The 18,088-nt window shown below is 34.4% G+C and overlaps 2 non-coding genes across 2 annotated transcripts; both read right to left on the bottom strand.

Moving 5' to 3' along the window:
- Positions 1 to 2,774: 2,774 nt before the first annotated feature.
- On the bottom strand, positions 2,775 to 2,847 carry TRNAR-ACG (transfer RNA arginine (anticodon ACG)). Its single transcript has one exon. It is a non-coding gene; the product is annotated as a tRNA-Arg (tRNA).
- An 843-nt stretch (positions 2,848 to 3,690) lies between these two features.
- TRNAR-ACG (transfer RNA arginine (anticodon ACG)) lies at positions 3,691 to 3,763 on the bottom strand. The gene has a single exon. It is a non-coding gene; the product is annotated as a tRNA-Arg (tRNA).
- Between the last annotated feature and the right edge of the window lie 14,325 nt (positions 3,764 to 18,088).

Genomic DNA, 18,088 nt, shown 5'->3' with positions numbered 1-18,088 from the left:
TCATGACATGCCTATTACGACATGCCGCATGTGCTTAATCAAAATTATACAAAAAAATAATATTCAACATGTTTGTATTTTTCCTGTTGTCCTATATTTCTTTTTCTGTTTTTTGTTGTTTTAATTACACTATCTATTTGATTTGACTTGATTTCTCTTCTTCATTCATATCATTCGTGTGATACATTTTGGTAACATAACAGACATAATATATTGATTACTTTTTTTCCTGTACGAATTATGGATAGATAATGTGTACTAAAAATATCATTCCAAACAAAAATCATCTACTACCAAATCATTATAACATTCACAATTTGCAGAAGTATTGTGGTCATAATCAGATTGTTTGACAAAAAATGACAACACCAATTTAAAACTTTTTATCTTGATTTATATATTAATAAAGCAGAATGGGCATATTTTAAAATGAAAACAATTGTTAATAATTTGAGTAATGAAGATGGATATGATAATACGGATGAGGATGATGATGATGACAATGGTGAACATGATGCTGGCCATGATAAAAATATTGGTGAGGATTAAATCGGAGAAAGGATAATTTCATGCTAAAATGAAACATTGACACCGAAATGTTACGTAAAATATATTGATAATAACATTCACTTAACCTTTGCCTTCAAATTTGATGAGTAAAGAGACGAGCATCTTTTTATAAACTATGGTCATGCAGGTAGAGAGTTCCAGAAAAGTGTCTTATGGAACTCTATACGCAAGATCAAATGGAAATTGAAAGAGTTACGGCTAGAGTATGAATGAATAGATGTGTTCATATAAGAAAATCGTGGAATGGAGGCGGTGGCATATTATTGGCGTACTTGAACATAAGAAGTTAACTATGAAGTGAATTAATGTCAAATACTGTTAAGATTCTTTTGTTTATGGACTAATAGATGTGTATGTATATGTGATACACATTGTGAATCAGTTAATAATGTTAATGTTTAGAGTGCGACTCCATCTAGTTTCCTATTTAGATGCGCAGAGGGAATTAGAAGGGGGTGTGGTATTACTTGAAATAAGATGAGAATAGATATGTCTTAAAGGGATGGTCCGGGCTGAAAATATTTATATCTAAATAAATGGAGTAAAATTCACAGAGCAAAATGCTGAAAATTTCATTAAAATCGGATAACAAATAACTAAGTTATTGAATTTTAAAGTTTATCAATATTTTGTGAAAGCAGTCATATGCACATCGTCATTAATACTCATTAGGTGGGCTAATAATGTCACATCTCCACTTTCCTTTTTTTTTAGGTTATACATGAAATCCTTTTTTTTTCCATTTTATCATAAATGTGTAAATGATGTGTCTTCATTATATGATGAAATAAGTTGCGGAAATAAATAACTAATGCACTTAAGCAGTTGTCAATCCAATTCATTTCTTGGTAGAAAAATTTGGAATAAACCTAATTTCATACAATAAAATACAAAAGAACAAGTGAAGATATGACATCATTAGCCCACCTAATGAATATTCATAAAGACATGCCTAGAACTGTTTCATCGGAATAATACAAATCTTTAAAATTCAATAACTTTGTTATTTGTTATCCGATTTTGATCAAATTTTCAACATTTTGCTTTGTGAATTTTACTCTATTTATTGAGATTTAAATATCTTCAGCCCGGACCATCCCTTTAAGACATATCTATTCTCATCTTATGCGCGAGCAGAATTTTTCGATATTAAGACCTAAACAGGGACATTATAAGCAAACTTTTGTAATCATGATACGTACCTGTCTCGCTAAACAAACAAAGCAAGCGTGAAGCGCGAGCTGAAATTTTTGTATATATTGACCCCAAACAGGGTCATTTTAAGGACAATATTTTAGGAATCCAGTAAGAGTATACATATCTCACCATAGTCATCTAATGCGAGTGCCAAGCGCTTGCTGATTTTGTTATAATTATATACATCTAAACACATGAAGCACTTTTTTGAATCATGATTATCATACGCATCTCACTAGTCAAATATTGCGAGCGCGAAGCGCGAGCTGAAAATTTAGGAAATTCATACCTGAAGAGAGGCATTCTAAGGCTGGTTTGTAGGAATTCACGAAGACCATGCGTATTTCACTAACCAAATGATGCGAGTGCGAAGCGCAAGCTGAACATTTTTGATATTCAGATCAGAAAAAGCGACATTTTAAGGACTAATTTTAGGAATTAATGAAGAGCAGACATATCTCATCAATACACTAATGCGAACGTAAGCACGGACAGGAAAAGTTTTATATTAAGACCTTAAAATGGGGCAATCACTTTAAGTAGTCATGAAAAAGAAGCATATGTCAAAAATCAATAATAATTCGAAGTGCGAGGGAATATATTTGGTGTATATTGACTTGAAAACGGGAGGTTTTAGTACAACAGGATTATATATCTCGTTAAGCACAAGGAACAAAGAAGACATAGGCCCTGAACAAATTATGTTTCATAAAGTTTATTTTTTTGTGTAATATAACATAACATAATTATGATATAATATAACATTATAATGAAAAATAATTTCTTCTTTCCCACTACGTTTCTCTCCCCTTCTTCCTCTTTTTCTCCTTTTACCCGTTTTTTTTTTTGACCAGCCGATTGGGGGGGGGGCACGTCTGTATAATATCTTGTTTTCATGAGCAATACTTCAAGTCTCTCTATATATAAAGCGACATTTTTTTCGTATGTATAAAAATCCTATGATTGTATAACAAGGAAGTCATATTGTAGCCCTATTGAAAAAAAAACGACCCTGCCAGGACTCGAACCTGGAATCCCCTGATTCGTAGTCAGATGCCTTATCCATTGGGCCACAGGGCCGCTGTGTAGACATGAGTATAAACAATGAACATCCTGTTCATCATCATTATCATGATATTTTTTTTTTTTTTTAAGAGAAAAGATCGTGATAATTGAATGTAAAGGCCTACCGCACGAAATAGATTTATTATCCTTTAAATTTATCCCTTTTCCAAATTCATGATATTTCTGGCCTTAAAAGAGATGCAAAATAAAAATGATTATGCTCCGATTGAGGCCTTAGAAATCAAATGATTCGTAACATGCAAGCCTAATATTAATCACAGATCGCATAAGTTTTAGAGCAGGCACAAAAAAAAATTATCTTTAGGTTTATCAATATACATGTACCTATATTCAGGTGTTAGTTGTTTGTTTTTATCAAATCTTTTTTTTTAATTATGCAAATGTTGTAATTGTTATCATTGATAAAATGCAATAAAACAAATCCACCCTGCCAGGGCTCGAACCTGAAATCTCCTGATTCAGATACCAGGTTTATCTGTTGGCCACAGGACCTTTGTGATGGCGGGGAATTTCAGTTTATGCACATGGCTGTAATCACGTTAACTTTATAACTAGGCTTTATCACTTAAACATTAAAATGAAAAAGGATTAAAATTCAACTAATTCAATCGCTTTTTACTCTCCGGGTCTTTTTTTATAATCCTTCATTGTATAGGTTGTTTCGTTTACACTTTTGATTTGAATATATTTTTTTACGCTGGAGTGTCTCTTTAACATTTAAAAAGATCTATTTTTCAATGAACAATGTACATAACAGAAGTAATTCATGATTGTCATGAAGCGATACATTTTTTTCGTACGTTGAGAAATCACATGATTTAATAATATAAAAAAATTCGACCCTGCCAGGACTCGAACCTGGAATCCCCTGATTCGTAGTCAGATGCCTTATCCATTGGGCCACAGGGCCGCTGTGAGAGAAATAGAACTTAGTTTTGTCACCATCCAGTTCCTGTCTTTGCGATCTGACTCGAATATAACTATCCTCGCTGCTTCACCAAACCTAGTTTATGTCGAGGAAAGCATCGGTTTGCGTCTGGGCCTTATGTCGTTATGATTGGCAATTAAAAAAAAAACCTTCGCATTTTAGTGATTAAAAAAATATATGACGACGCCATCGCTTTGACAACAAAACAAAATTGTACTGATTTATAATATCACTTTTATTTTTGATGAAGAGCTAATTTCTAAATTCAAGACAGAATCATGGAAAATATTGTTCAGTTTTCAGTTTAGTTTGTTTAATCATAATTATCTCAGCCACGACCGACTTACACATTTCTTACTACTAATATGTTATGTTTTCAAAAGTATCCCAATAATAAAAAATTACAATACATGAGAATTTTACTAAAGAAAAACAAACATGAAATTGTATATTCTTGACTCTATATTCAAACCTAGTTTCGTTTTATGTTTCTCTATATATACATTGCCAGACTGAGCTGTCTGAGAATAAAACAAATTGATTATAAAATTGTTGGCTCCCGTGAGGTGAGAAAAGCCCTGATTTGGCATCTAATTGACTCAGACGGATACTGTTATCCATCCCTCTCTTCCCTCTCATTCAACTGTTAAAGACATTAACATTGACCCCTCAAATTAACGTCTCTATACCATGCTATTCAATTGTCGGGGGAAAGAGAGAAGATATATCTGTCATATATCACGCTTTCGCTGCCAAAATGTCAGTGATCGCGCATAGCGTAGCTGGGAATGTTCAACGAAGGGGGGGGGGGGTGCAAGGCGAGGGAGCGAAGCAGCCGGGTATGGAAAGGGGAGTAACTTTATTAATTCCTGCAATCATTGGTAGAGAGTAAGCTATTTACAAATTTATACCATCTTTGTTACATTTTTAATGAAATAGGACCCCGAAGTCTTTTCGCCTATATTGATATATTCAAATTCAAATTTGTATTGTAAAATTTCCATAATTATTATAACATTCAATAGCATAAATGAGAATAAGCAAAGTGTACAAAAAATAATATATGATTTTGTGGAAATAAAAAATTTTTCGAATTTTTCATTTATGTTTTGACAACCTTATATAAAACTTTCATTGATCGATTGATTAAGAAGGAAATGAAGAAAAATATAAGCTTAATAAATCGTTTCTCTTTCACAGAAACCATAGCTAACCTACCCACTATATTTTTAATCTTTCAATATAACCTACCCACTGTGTTGTTGGCAACTAAACCCAAACTAAACCCTTCGGAAGCTAGGCCTAATCTAAAAAGTAAGCAACTTAAAGGGCAAAAATATAATTGAGGTCAACAGCCAATGACCAAGTTGGTCGGAAAACTATCCCCAAACTCAAGGCGATATGTTCTTTAAGAACAAGAACTTTTTAAGAGTAAATGCTTGAAAAGATAATCTGAACTTGGTAAGTAGAGGAAAGCGCGGGAAGAGAATTTGGCACAAATTTGTTGTTTTATCGTCTGTTATTTCATTCATGTTCAGTGTGCGGTGCAGAGTGAGACGGTGTGTGGTGAGGATGAGTGGGAGCTAGGGAGGTACGTGGAAATGTGATTTTATAGATTTTGTTCTTCTTCTTTGAAAATTTTAACCTTAAAACAATTTTTTTTTTGTATGTTCTGTTAATGTTTGACTGATTTGAGACGTGTCTTACGAAGCAAGATTCAGAATCAAAGGACGAGTCCATCCCAATAAAATGTTGGCTTGAATAAAACGAGAAAATTCAACAAGCATAATACTGAAAATTTCATCAAAATCGTTTGGAAAATAATGAACCCAAACACTATTTCTTTTGTATTGTATTGTATTATAATCATGAAACATGAAATATTGTAATTTTCTCCTCATTGTCATGTGAAACAAACTTTCATTCCTCCCTGAACATGGGGAATGACAATGTTTTAACATTTTGTGATTCAAACAAGACATGCAAGAGGGTCCTTATTATCAAATCTGTAAACATTGAAATATTTTATAATTCAATTAAACCATTAAAAAAATGGCGAGTGAGTGGAATCATTGATCGACTCTCTCATTTGCATGTAACTGTTTTGTGAAAAATAAGCGAAAATTAAAAATGTCATAACTTTTTTATTTTACATCCGATTTTGATGAAATTTTCCGCCTTATTTCTAAGATTTTCATTTACTTGGTTTGTTTTACAACGAATTAGTATATGCTCACAAACAAAGAGCGAACCAACGGTCAAGAGAATTAGTGCACTTTTTAAAGGATTGATTTCTTGACAATGGACAACTGCGTTCGACATGATTTCGAATTTTGGAAACTCATTTTTATTATGAATTTATACCACTCAAGCCATTCGCGCTTTCGCGTGTACTTAATCAATTATTAATATATTTTTATTTTATTGCAGCCTTATAGCGGGGTTCTTGAGGATATTTGGAGGCATACTCAAAAGCATAAATGAATATTATCGTGATATTAAGATAAACAATTTTTTTACGTTGGTTTCTATTGCATGTGACTTCAAATCAATTTACATTAGTTCATGTACGCTAGTTCATCTTAACAGTTCATGTTCATGTTTATGCTTAGTTCCTACTGTGTATTATTATCAATGTAACATTATATTCTGTCAATCTATTTCTTGATATGCATGGTGAAAAAGAAAACAAACAAACAGCTATTTTCACGTCACAGTACTTGTATTACTGTCTGTGACCTTTTCACGCACCCATTTATGTATGTATCATAACGAATTCACTGGCCAGACAGTGTAATAACATGAAGAAATGGAAAAACAACCTATCAACATATTTTGGTTGCTCGTATTAAAATATAATTTTTATTGCCTTTGATTCATGCTCGGCGATGTGGCATCTGTCGTCTTCATTCACAGTTTAACAAACTAATGATCCCTGTCATCAACTGTCAGCTAAATTGATTCATTTTCAAGTTATAAACGTATGTAAAAACGTTTCAGTACTTTACACCATGGCGATGATGTTCATTTCTAGGTTTTAACGAATCCAAGAATTTTTAAACTCTATAGTAATGTTTTTAATGGCAAAAAGAAGCTGCTGAAAACTGCTTATCTAATAAAAGAGAGCCAATGGAGTAAATTAGAAAGTAAAAAAGGGGCCTAAGCTTTCAATCCTAGCAGAATCTTCGTCGGAGGCAAAATGACCAAAATGAGTGTTTTTTACAAATTGGCATAATGTATCTTGTTGTTCGTAATTTTTAATATATCTGTAACTCTATATTATTCGTTTTTTAAAATAAAAAGATCATTATGATATTCTGGCAACTCATTTTAAGTGCTTTCAATAGCATGGCATTGACAATGAAGTTGACCAAGAGGTTAAATGACTTCTCAGCGTGACGTCACGACAGGTATTCGCTGAGCCCCGATAGTCGTGTGGAGAACAAATTGAGATGTGATCAGATGAAACAGCTGCTCCAATTTTTCTCATGAAAAAAAACTATGAATAATGAACGGACCAAGAAGGACCCCCTGAAACGAACCAATATCGCGATTTTCTTTAAAAAAATAAATATTTATCAAATTTTTGAGTTATATAGGCAGTGAGAATAAGTAATTTACTACTCCTTTAATCTGAAGGAAAAAGAGGACAAATCTTGAAGTATATGCCCTTGTTATACTTGGAACCGTCCTTGTATCTGTGCACTGGTGAAATTATTCTCATCAAATACTGACCCGGTGGAAGGACGTCGATCGAGCAAAAAAGGTGAACTTAGCATAGGTTTTTGAAATTATTGTTCATTAGTATCCATTTGTTTATTTCTTTTTATTCATTTGTTTACTCATATTTCGTTCATTCGTTTCTATTTTTATTTTAATCTACATCAATTTTTATTCATTTTCAATTATTGTATATTCTCTTTCATCGTTATTAACTGTCATTAATTGTTGTTTACCATTGGATTGGTGTGGCCTAAAGTTCATACATTGATTATCTTCATGTATATCGATTTTTAAAATCCCCAAAACTTTATTTTACCTTTTCATTGTGTTTCAAATGCACATGGGGGTGGTTGCATGATTGAATGAATTATATATTGGGGACACCCCCTATGACTACTGCCCTTTCCCTGACTCTAATTATGGACAAACCAAACTCATGGACTGCACGTACGTACGATCTTTGGACCATCGAAGTATTCTTTCCTTAACCCCCGAGTGCAATTTTACATCCCGAAGTTGATTTTGTCCATGTATGCACTTCACTATCCCTTGTAATCATCCTTGTCATCACTCATTCCGGATTCATTCTACACATTCATGTTCAAGATGATAATGTTGACACAGGGCACTGGGAACGACTTTTAACAGGGGGGGGGGGGGCTAGTTTACATTTGACAAGCAAAAAATAAATGGTTTCGTTACAAAATGAAAAGGGGGTAGTGGTTTCGATACAAAATGAAAGTTATTTTGGTTAAATTTCTGCAAGTTAATATACCATATTTCCAGGGGATGCTGCCTATGGTGAATAATACACTTAGCACCCCCGGGTAAATCGAAAGCACCCCCCTCTTCCCATGGCCATGTGTTGACGCATGAAAATCATTCAGACAATTGCATAAACTTTCTGAAAACTCCCAAATGGCTTGTCAGCATGTGCATGAAAACAGTTTGATAAAATATGTATATTTTTTTAATCATCACTATGGTAGAAATGCCTGATAAAAAAGGATTGTGGGGGAGTTTCTGAAAAGTGAATGTAATTAAAAAAAAAAAAAAAAAATCACCCTTTGATAGGCACTAGGGGTATAATATTTCCACTGGAGTCATTTTACACTCTGTACTTAACAAGTTAATCACTTTTGTATTTAATTCTGATACTTTCTCATTTTGCATGTACATGTAGCCTGTTATGGGCACATGTTTGGCGATGATTTGGGATAAGACCCAATGCCGACCTTCCAAGAGAGGGAGAGGGATGCATGAATAGAGGACCTTACCCCGTCGTAAGAAGTACTCCAATTGCCCTTACCTGTAGAAAGAGAGAGGGAGAGAGGGGGGGGGGGTAATTACGGTAATGACAGGTGATTCTAACCCACCGATCAGGTGATACCTCACATGCAGAAAGCATACAAGAGAAAGCAGCCATGAAGTCAAGAGTCATCGTTTGATTAACCTTCACCGCACCGCTGACGTGTCCTGAATCCTGCCTTATACTTCAGGCATGAAACAGAGTCACGTGATCTAACAATCTAGCAACCACACTCACATTTTCTTATCTTCCATGTTCTACGTCAAAACAGATCTGGGATGAGGCCGAGGAGGTTGCCATCCAGACGAGAGGGGGAAGCATTCAAAAGAACGCTATGGCAATAAGAATGCCATCACAGTCTGACGAGTTCTGAGGGGGGTTTTCCAAAATGCTACCCTCGCCAACATCGTTCGACAGCGTCTCATACTGCGCCTCAAACCGGTCTCTCGTCGATGTCTTGTTTTCGACCGCTCAGCTGACTTGAACATTTCAACCCAAGGAGCGAACGCAAGGCTCGAAGTTATGCATCATCACCCGGATAATGTTCTGGATATCTTTGACATCTCCTAAGAAATCTCAATTTGTTATGAGTGGATGTTCATGACGCCTTCTTGGAAAGGACATTACGTTACCTGTCTTGAATTCACGGGAGTTTCTTTGATACTGGAATTAAAACGCAACCATCAGTGGCCACTCAAGGAATATCACTCAGTTGGATAATAGCTTTGTGGATCTACTTTTGACTTCATTACGCATAATTTTTAATAATTGCCATAATCTCAGAGCATATATTAACAGTCCCGTGAGCTTTAGGACTGTTAAGCTTGATATGAGGATTCTGAAAGCATAACAGGGATTTATTTTACCCTAGGATTCTACGCACAACATCCCGTCGTGGATGCCGCATCTTCATGACTCAATTGCCACATCAAAGTCAAAAGAAATCGCATTTATTTAGTTTCCCCCGATCTTAAAGGCATATTTACAGTCCAGCAAATGATATTTAAATTAATCAGTGCAGACAGATTTTCAACAACAAAAAGGAAATGCATTTTCGACGGCAGTATAGACAGAATCTCATCCCCGGATCTCAACATGCTGCATAGCAATAACCACGACCAGTGCACCATTCTTGAATATTACCCTACTCCTATCTGACAACCCTTTTCCGACCCACCTGCTCTCTTTTTCATCCCAAGACCATTTCGTGACGGATCCACCACGGCGTCCTCTCATCCCCTTTACACCACCGCGGTCGACATCGAGTCCGTGGTCGATCACCGCTGCAAGATGTTGGTACGGACCGGACGTCGTATTATTTTCCTGATATCCCTCAGTCTGTCCGTCTTCATCCTGCTCTTCCTTCAGACGCCTCGTCGGCTTCAGTTGAACCAGCTTCAACAGGCTTACCGGGATTTTACTGGTACTACAGGCATCATACCCAGGTAATACTTTGGTAATAATAAATCATTAATTGAATTATTTTCTTCAATTTAACTATGAAAGAAATCTAAATACAGCAGCAATTCGTACTACATCATGGCATACTAACCAAAGTCTCTCATTTGATAAAAAAACATTTTGCTGTGGTGAATGTAAATCATGAATAGCGTATGTAGGCCTAAGCTATTTTCATGCACTAAGTTCATACAATTTATTTTATACATGATTTTAATTAGAGAGGTGTTGACAATTTTGAAGCTTGCCAAAGCCTTCGCATGATCAACAACTAACGTTCTTAGTTTAAAGTAGGCTGACTAACACTTGGAGATTAGAAATTTTAGGAGATGGCAAATAAGGATTTAAGTATCTTAACTGCTTAAAGGGATACTCCGGGCTGAATATATCTATATCTAAATAAATAGAGTAAAATTCACAAAGCAAAATGCTGAAAATTTTATCAAAATCGGATAATAGATAACGAAGTTATTGAATTTTAAAGATTTGCATTATTCCGGTGAAACAGTTCTAGGCATGTATTCATGAATAATCATTAGGTGGACTGATTATGTCATATCCCCACTTTCCCTTTTCTTGTTTTATTACATGAAATCATTTTTTTTTTCATTTTATCATGAATGTGTAAATGATGTGTCTTCATTATGATGAAATAAGTTGCGGAAATAAATAACTAATATTTGTCATGTCATGCAAATTTAGTTGTTTTTTTTCTAAAAGAATAGTTAGATGTTATAGGTAAATTAAAATCATTATGGGAAGCTCATCCTAACTTCCATTTTGTTTTAATGAAACCAAGTATTTTGTTTAAATTTGCGTGCTAAGCAATCTTTTGAAACAATAGGAAAGGAAGCTCTATGTATTAAAAAAGAAGAAAGGAAAAAGTATAAACGACAAGGATGAGAAAGATACAAAACATTATTTAAGTTACATAACATCCTTCTTTATTACGCACCATTTTTATACATAATTATGCAGGTGTAAGCCAGCCTAAATAACCGACGCGACTCCCCAAATGCGTCTATCACTATTCCAATAGTTCATTTCTAGATTATTTGTATGCTTCGAACAGTGAACATTTGGAGGATATGAAACGAAAATGTGTTTTAAAAGAAGATAAATGTTGCGATTTCACATAAAAATTTATTTTTATCAGGTGTCCGATTAAAATAGAATTTGTATTTTCCTTATATATGTATATTTTCTGTAGGTTGGTAATATCCAATCACTAAATATGTAAAATACAAAAAGCCTTAAAGAAAAATAAACATTGCAGAAAGAGGGCATTAGATATCTAAAATCTGAAATGGAAATATTGACAGAGAATTGGCGGCTTTGAAAAAAATAAACGGCTACTAAACTCCTATAAAATTGGCATGAGACTGCAACATCATCTGATTATCTCCCAGGTATTCTTACGCCTCCCAATATTTTCTATTGAAATCATTGTCATTTAATTAAATTTTTCAAAATCATCATTTACATCAAATATTTATGTCCTCATTCTGGTCATTTGAAATTTTTACATGCCATATTTGATGAAACTAAAATACTTTTGAAAGATGATAATTTTGTTGGCTCGCTCACTTCGAAAGTTCTGACATCTTCATAAACATAGTGCATCGTATAGGTTCAGCCCCCTCATTTCTTTTTGAGGGCCTCATTATCATGGTTACATTTATGTATGTAAAAGAGCAGCACGAACCCATCTCCTTTTAGATCTGAAATAATTACATCACAAATCACAGATGACTGTACTCTTCTCTCAATTAGTATCATCTGAAAGGAATTGACGAAAACATGACCGTGATGACCATATTCTCCAAATCTGACTCTGGTTTCCTTGCAATCGGTTAGTCGTCCCGTGAGGATAACCAAATCTGGCACAAATAATTTGACCTACAAGTTGTGACAAATAGCAATTTGTTTGTAATTAGACCGTTTATGTATCATTTTGATACAAAATTGACGATCTAGGTGTTAAGTGTTGACAGGTTAATTTCTCCCATCCCGTAACGATGATGAAATGCATTATTTTCATATGAAATATATTCAGATTGTTTTCGCATGGGCTTGATAAGTTCAATGAAAATGTCATTATGTTTTGTGGTTGGTTGATATTGAAAAAGAAATCTGTACATCGTGTACTAAAGATCGTATTGATTGATGAATTACAGCTTTGCTGTCGGATGAGCTTGATTCTTTCAATAAAATCTGATTTGTCGGCCCTCATGGATATCGAAAATAAAATCTACCCATAAATATTCATAAGTACATCGTTTTGGAGTGTTAGCAGCTATTTTCCTCAGATTTTGATTTAGATTGACCTTGACATCTTAGTTCGATTCACAAATCATTCCTTTCTTATCATACTCAGGTTGAACTTTTTGCAATTTTAATGAATATAAAATTGTGTGACTTCGAAAAAATGCTGAATGTTTTATGGATAATTATATGTTAGAACACAAAAGCGGACTGATGCTTTGGAGGAAAAGAATCTGTTTTTACCTTAACGGGAACCTAACATGCCTAAGGTAGGGCCTTAAGTAAATACCATAATTCAATGTTGCATCGGCGAAGTAGGAGTTAACAATTTCCTGATTCCTCTATCATTCAATAGTTAAAAGAAATGTATTGATTCTCAATTAGACACGGCTCTCAAAATAAGAATAAGCTATACAGACATTTATGAAATCTATATAGTAATGTGAGAAATGTATTTGCTGAATTCATACATAATAAGCATAAGCATTTGATGACTTTGACAAGACAAACCTATGAGCAGGTATACAGTGACGCCATGATATTATATTTAAGGGAGGGGGCGACCTAAATTTTTTTATTTTCTCAGTTGAATAACAGCGGAATATAGAGTTACGCGGCTTAGATCATAGAGATACCAAGTTATCAACACTTAATCTTCATGTGTATTATAATCGATCTCTCTTATAATAGGCCTACGATTTTTTTCTTCACCCTTTCTGCCCCCCCCCCCCATTTTTGGTTTACTATTCGGTAAATCACACGGGGGCGATTACCCCTGCCCCCCGTAGCGCCACACCTTGCCTATGAGACCATGGACCGTATGAGATGAATAAAATCCCATGTATGGAAAGTGAAATGTGGGAACAACTGGCAAGACGTGGGCATGGCAATGTAAACACATGAACACAATCATTTAAAGGTAGATTTATTCAGTTGTCCTTGGCCCTACGTCAACATTCAAGTTCTAAGCTTTTATAAGCGAGACAAGCAGGGTTTTTGGCACTTCACCTTCAAAAGCCTTCAATAAAAAAATACATACTAATTTAGATGAATTTCTAATCTTCTCGAGTGTGAAAATCGAAGTCGGTCTTTTTTATCAATTCACGATAGAATCCGAGTTTATTAGATCTTGCATAATAACAAAGCTTTATATGGTATAACTGAATAATATAACACGAGAAGGGTGAGAGTGATGATTCACAGATTATTTAGCTCCAAACATGCCAAAAATCTATGTGGCTCTGTGTTTTTTAATGAATCCACAATCAATCCACGCTGTCTACCATCAGCTTCGAGATTATAGGGCGTCCCTTTTGACGATTGTGAAGATTTATATCATATCATCCCAAGGAGAAAGAGGTATCAATTTTTGATCTTCTTTGACCTCTGCCAAACTTCGTCAATATGACCATAGAATCTACATTTGTCAAGGGTCAACCTAGAAGGGTCAAGTTGAAGTCCAAGAATAAACAAATCTCGTATATAGCATCAGTGTACCAAGCAGGCGCGGATCCATGAGCAGGGGGGGGGGGGAGCAGTGGAATTATGTGTTTTGTCTAACACTGAATTGTATGCATGCTTGTTGGTTATTCTAGTGAAGTGGGTGTGTCCTTTATTGAGAAGTGAGATTTTTTTAATGCTTTCAAATGATTGAATAAACTGAACGGAATTGAATTGAATTGAACTGGTTTAATAATCAAGTTGATGACATTCTAAACAAATCGACTTGGTGTCTCTCGATGCTATACCTCTTTGCATGGATCACTATAATGCTATATCCTCTTGCACATGAAGAGTGAATGGTTTTGGTCCAAGGCCTACACATTTTTTTAAAGTTGTACTTTATACTTAAAGGGATGGTCCGGGCTTTGTGAATTTTACTATATTTATTGAGATATATAGCTTCTTTCATTTATGTGTATATATCCATTTAAAGGGATTGTCCAGGCTGGAGATATATATATTATATATATCTCCAGCCTGGACAATCCCTTTATATGGATATATACATATAAATGAAAGAAGCAAAACAAATGAATCAAATGAAAATTATTTCATTGAATCGAACATGACATCGTTAGCTCTCTCATTGCAGAATCATAATAATGCGTACAATATTTTAACTTCGTCATTTTCGATGATATTTGCAGTATTTGCTTGAGTGTATATTGATTAGTTGAAGTTCATTCAATATCAATTGGAGATCGGAGTTAGATGTACATGCTTTAATACATCACCATATTTTATTCTGTTGTTTGATTTTCATCCTGCCAATGGAATACTGTAAGTAACACGTCGTTTTTATGGACCAACTACTTGCAACCTTTCTGAGGACAGATGCTCAGAATACTTTTCTGGACATGCGGAATTGCATTTATAGATTTCTTTGTCATATTTAGTATGAAATGCATGCTTATCTTTTGTGTAAGCTGGTTATGGCAAACAGAGGGAGGAAAACTCCATTGCCCTCGATCAGTCAACCTCATTTTCTCTAAATATCACTGTGGAAACAGGATGCTTAAATTTTGCAATGTACAAAAATGGGAGGGATGGGAGAGAATGAGAGGGATAAATTTAGATTTTTAGATTTAATTCATTTAATTCTGGGGCCATGCCAGCGAATATTTTACTCAGCCAAATACACATTTGCTCAGACATCTACTTTTCCCGTTTATTTGTTGTTTTCTTAAGGTCTTAAACATTTCAGTCACATACTTATGCTCTAATAAAGGTGGGAAAAGGATAATCTTTAAATCGAGAATCGACGTCAATCAACAATCATCGATTTTTATATTTAACGGGGTTTTTATCATGGACTTATTATTGATATTTACATTGAAAATTGGCATTATTCACTATGTCCTCTGTCATGTTTGCAGAGATTTATTTTCAGATTTAAAGCATGGTTAGAGGAATCGCTGTGCCCCTTTTATATTGAGAACCCTCTTTTTTTTATGAAAATCGTGGATCCGTCTCGGACTAGACTGCTTATTAAGTCTTTAACATCATTCGCAATTCATGCAGTTACACTTATAGAACATTATATGCCGTAGATGGTGTAATATGGTGACAGTTGACATTTTGAAATGCTACCTAAAAGTAAACAAGTAAATGCAATAACTCGTCATTGCATTTCAGCGCTGACGCTAATTCCCGAAGGAGTAGAAAATATGTTACAAGTTCAGAGGCGAAATGAGAGAGAGGGAGAAAGGGCAGTAATTTTTAGTTATAGAGAGAGTGGGGGGGGGGTGGAAAAGAAAGTAGTGGGAAAGTTCTACATCAGCAGTTCAAGTTCGTAGGCCTACACAAACCCAGATGAAAACCCATTTATGTGATCTGACTCGTTTCTGACAGTTACCACTTTTTGCCTACACACACTGGCTTTCTTCCAAAAATAACATATTTTTTCATATGATTTGCCTTTTTATTAGCTTATGGCTCCCTGTACTATGTATCCGGTGAATTCTTCAGAAAATACTTTCCCCTTTTTATCCTTTCTTTCTTTTACTCCATTCTTTATCTCTCTTTCTTTTTCTTCTTGCCTGTATTCATTCATCTTTTTCTACATTGCCTTTTCAATTTTTTTTCTCGTAACAAAGACTGAATTGACATAAGGTCCTGTAACCATGGATACGGTATTTAATATGGCGACCGCTCCCGCTTCTCGTTTTGATGAAAAGACATTTTAATTGAAATTTATCATAAAATCATATACAGTATTAGCAAATTATTAAGTTGGGTGTTTAAGTTTGAAACATGCCCATTACCACTAATTGGATGATGGGGGTACACTTATCACTTTATGGGGGTGCGTTATAATGATATGTTTATCTATTTTGTCTGCTATTCGTCTGCCATTATGACTCGTCGCTTTGCGCGTGATTTTCTGCATCATATGAAGGAAAAGAACCCCTCTAGCATCTCATCAGCTTATACCCAGTCTGTAATGTTAATGAGCTTGAATTCCTGGTTAACCTTGAAGAAGATCTAGATCATACATACAGAAACAGATGGCGAAGATAATGACGTCATTCCTACGTCACTCCATGCTAGAGATGAGAGAATGAATATGTGTGACTAATGTCATGAATGTATTTGAATGTCATAATGAAGAGGTAATAGATGCATTTGAAGGGTAAGTCCATTAAAACAAAATGATATTAATATTTGTCTATTCGAAAGGAAATTTTCATTAAATCAATTATTTCAAATATTGTCTGGTAAGCTTCCTTTTTTTTCTTGATGATCGAGATATGAATTTATATTTTTTGTGAATTATTCGGGAGAATGGTTCATTTTTCGTATACATTGACCCTAAATGACGACCTTCATGCTGAAGCAATTCGTGATTGTCTACATTTGCCATGCCAACAATCATGATATTAATTAATGGGGCTTGAAATCGTGCTTGAACAGTTTCCCGTATTACGAAGGTGTTCAAGATCGAAATGATAAGTCAAGGCTAGTGCCAGGAAGTCGGTCTATAGAATAGATATTCTAAAAACTACACTCTAAAAAATATTTGGTAAAAATGCTCCATAAGGGTAATTATGTGTCCAACCAGCATTGGGCATTTCTTTTGGGCATTTTTATTTATCCAGTGTGATGAAAATTTTGCCCATTCTAAAGCAATTGCTGCTTATTTTTTAACCTTACTGGACAATATGCTTCCCGCATTGGGTGAAATATTGCCCAAAATTGGTTGGACACATAATTACCCTCGTGGTGGTAAAAATGTTGCCCAATATTTTCTAGCGTATAAATTTGCAATAATTTTTCCACTAAGTTAATCAATGAGTATATGCGGTATGTAATAAAATTTAATACGTTATTTCATGATGACATAAAAATGTCTTGATTTATTGTAAGAGTAGTTTGTTTTGAGGAGAAGTCGATGTTCCTGCGAAGAATTTTGTTCATGCTACTGCATACAACGATATGCAAACATATTTTACTTTGGTTTAATAATACGTAATGAAAGTATAAAATTATAATTGCCTTATCGGACGTTTCTTTAAATTGAAAACAAAAATATTGATTTAGTATTATATAAAGGAAAAAATATGTAGAAAATATGGATTGTCAAGCGACAGGGAGAGGGATATATCTTCAGCGATTCAGCTGTCCCGAAACGAATCATAAACAAATGTTTATTCCCATTATATCATTCACCGATATTATTTTCATGACCTATTTTGTCTCACTCCTGCTTTGAAAATTAATTCTGTTCAGGATCATAAACCCACACAGAAAGAAGCGAACATTACTAAAAAACAAAGTTATCTTATTTTTACAGACGGTATGTTGAAGGGTGTGTGGTTATTACCAAAAGAAATATCAAAGACAACCATGACCCACTTTTTATTCAATCTACCTGATCAAATTGCAAAATTCAATTTTACATCAGATGCTTATTCCTGTCACGGAGTGAGTAAGTAGAACATGTAGAACATGGAATCGAATTACTTCCTTTCATCAGGCTATATAAAAAATATAATGTGAATATCAGGTTATTCATGTAATTATGATTGGCAGCATGAATAGCAAATATT

The sequence above is a fragment of the Lytechinus pictus genome, chromosome 3 (genome assembly GCF_037042905.1).
Source record: "Lytechinus pictus isolate F3 Inbred chromosome 3, Lp3.0, whole genome shotgun sequence".
Lineage (NCBI taxonomy): Eukaryota > Metazoa > Echinodermata > Echinoidea > Temnopleuroida > Toxopneustidae > Lytechinus > Lytechinus pictus.
The sequence above is the reverse complement of the archived record's forward strand: the minus strand, read 5'-3'. Positions and strand labels throughout refer to the sequence as shown.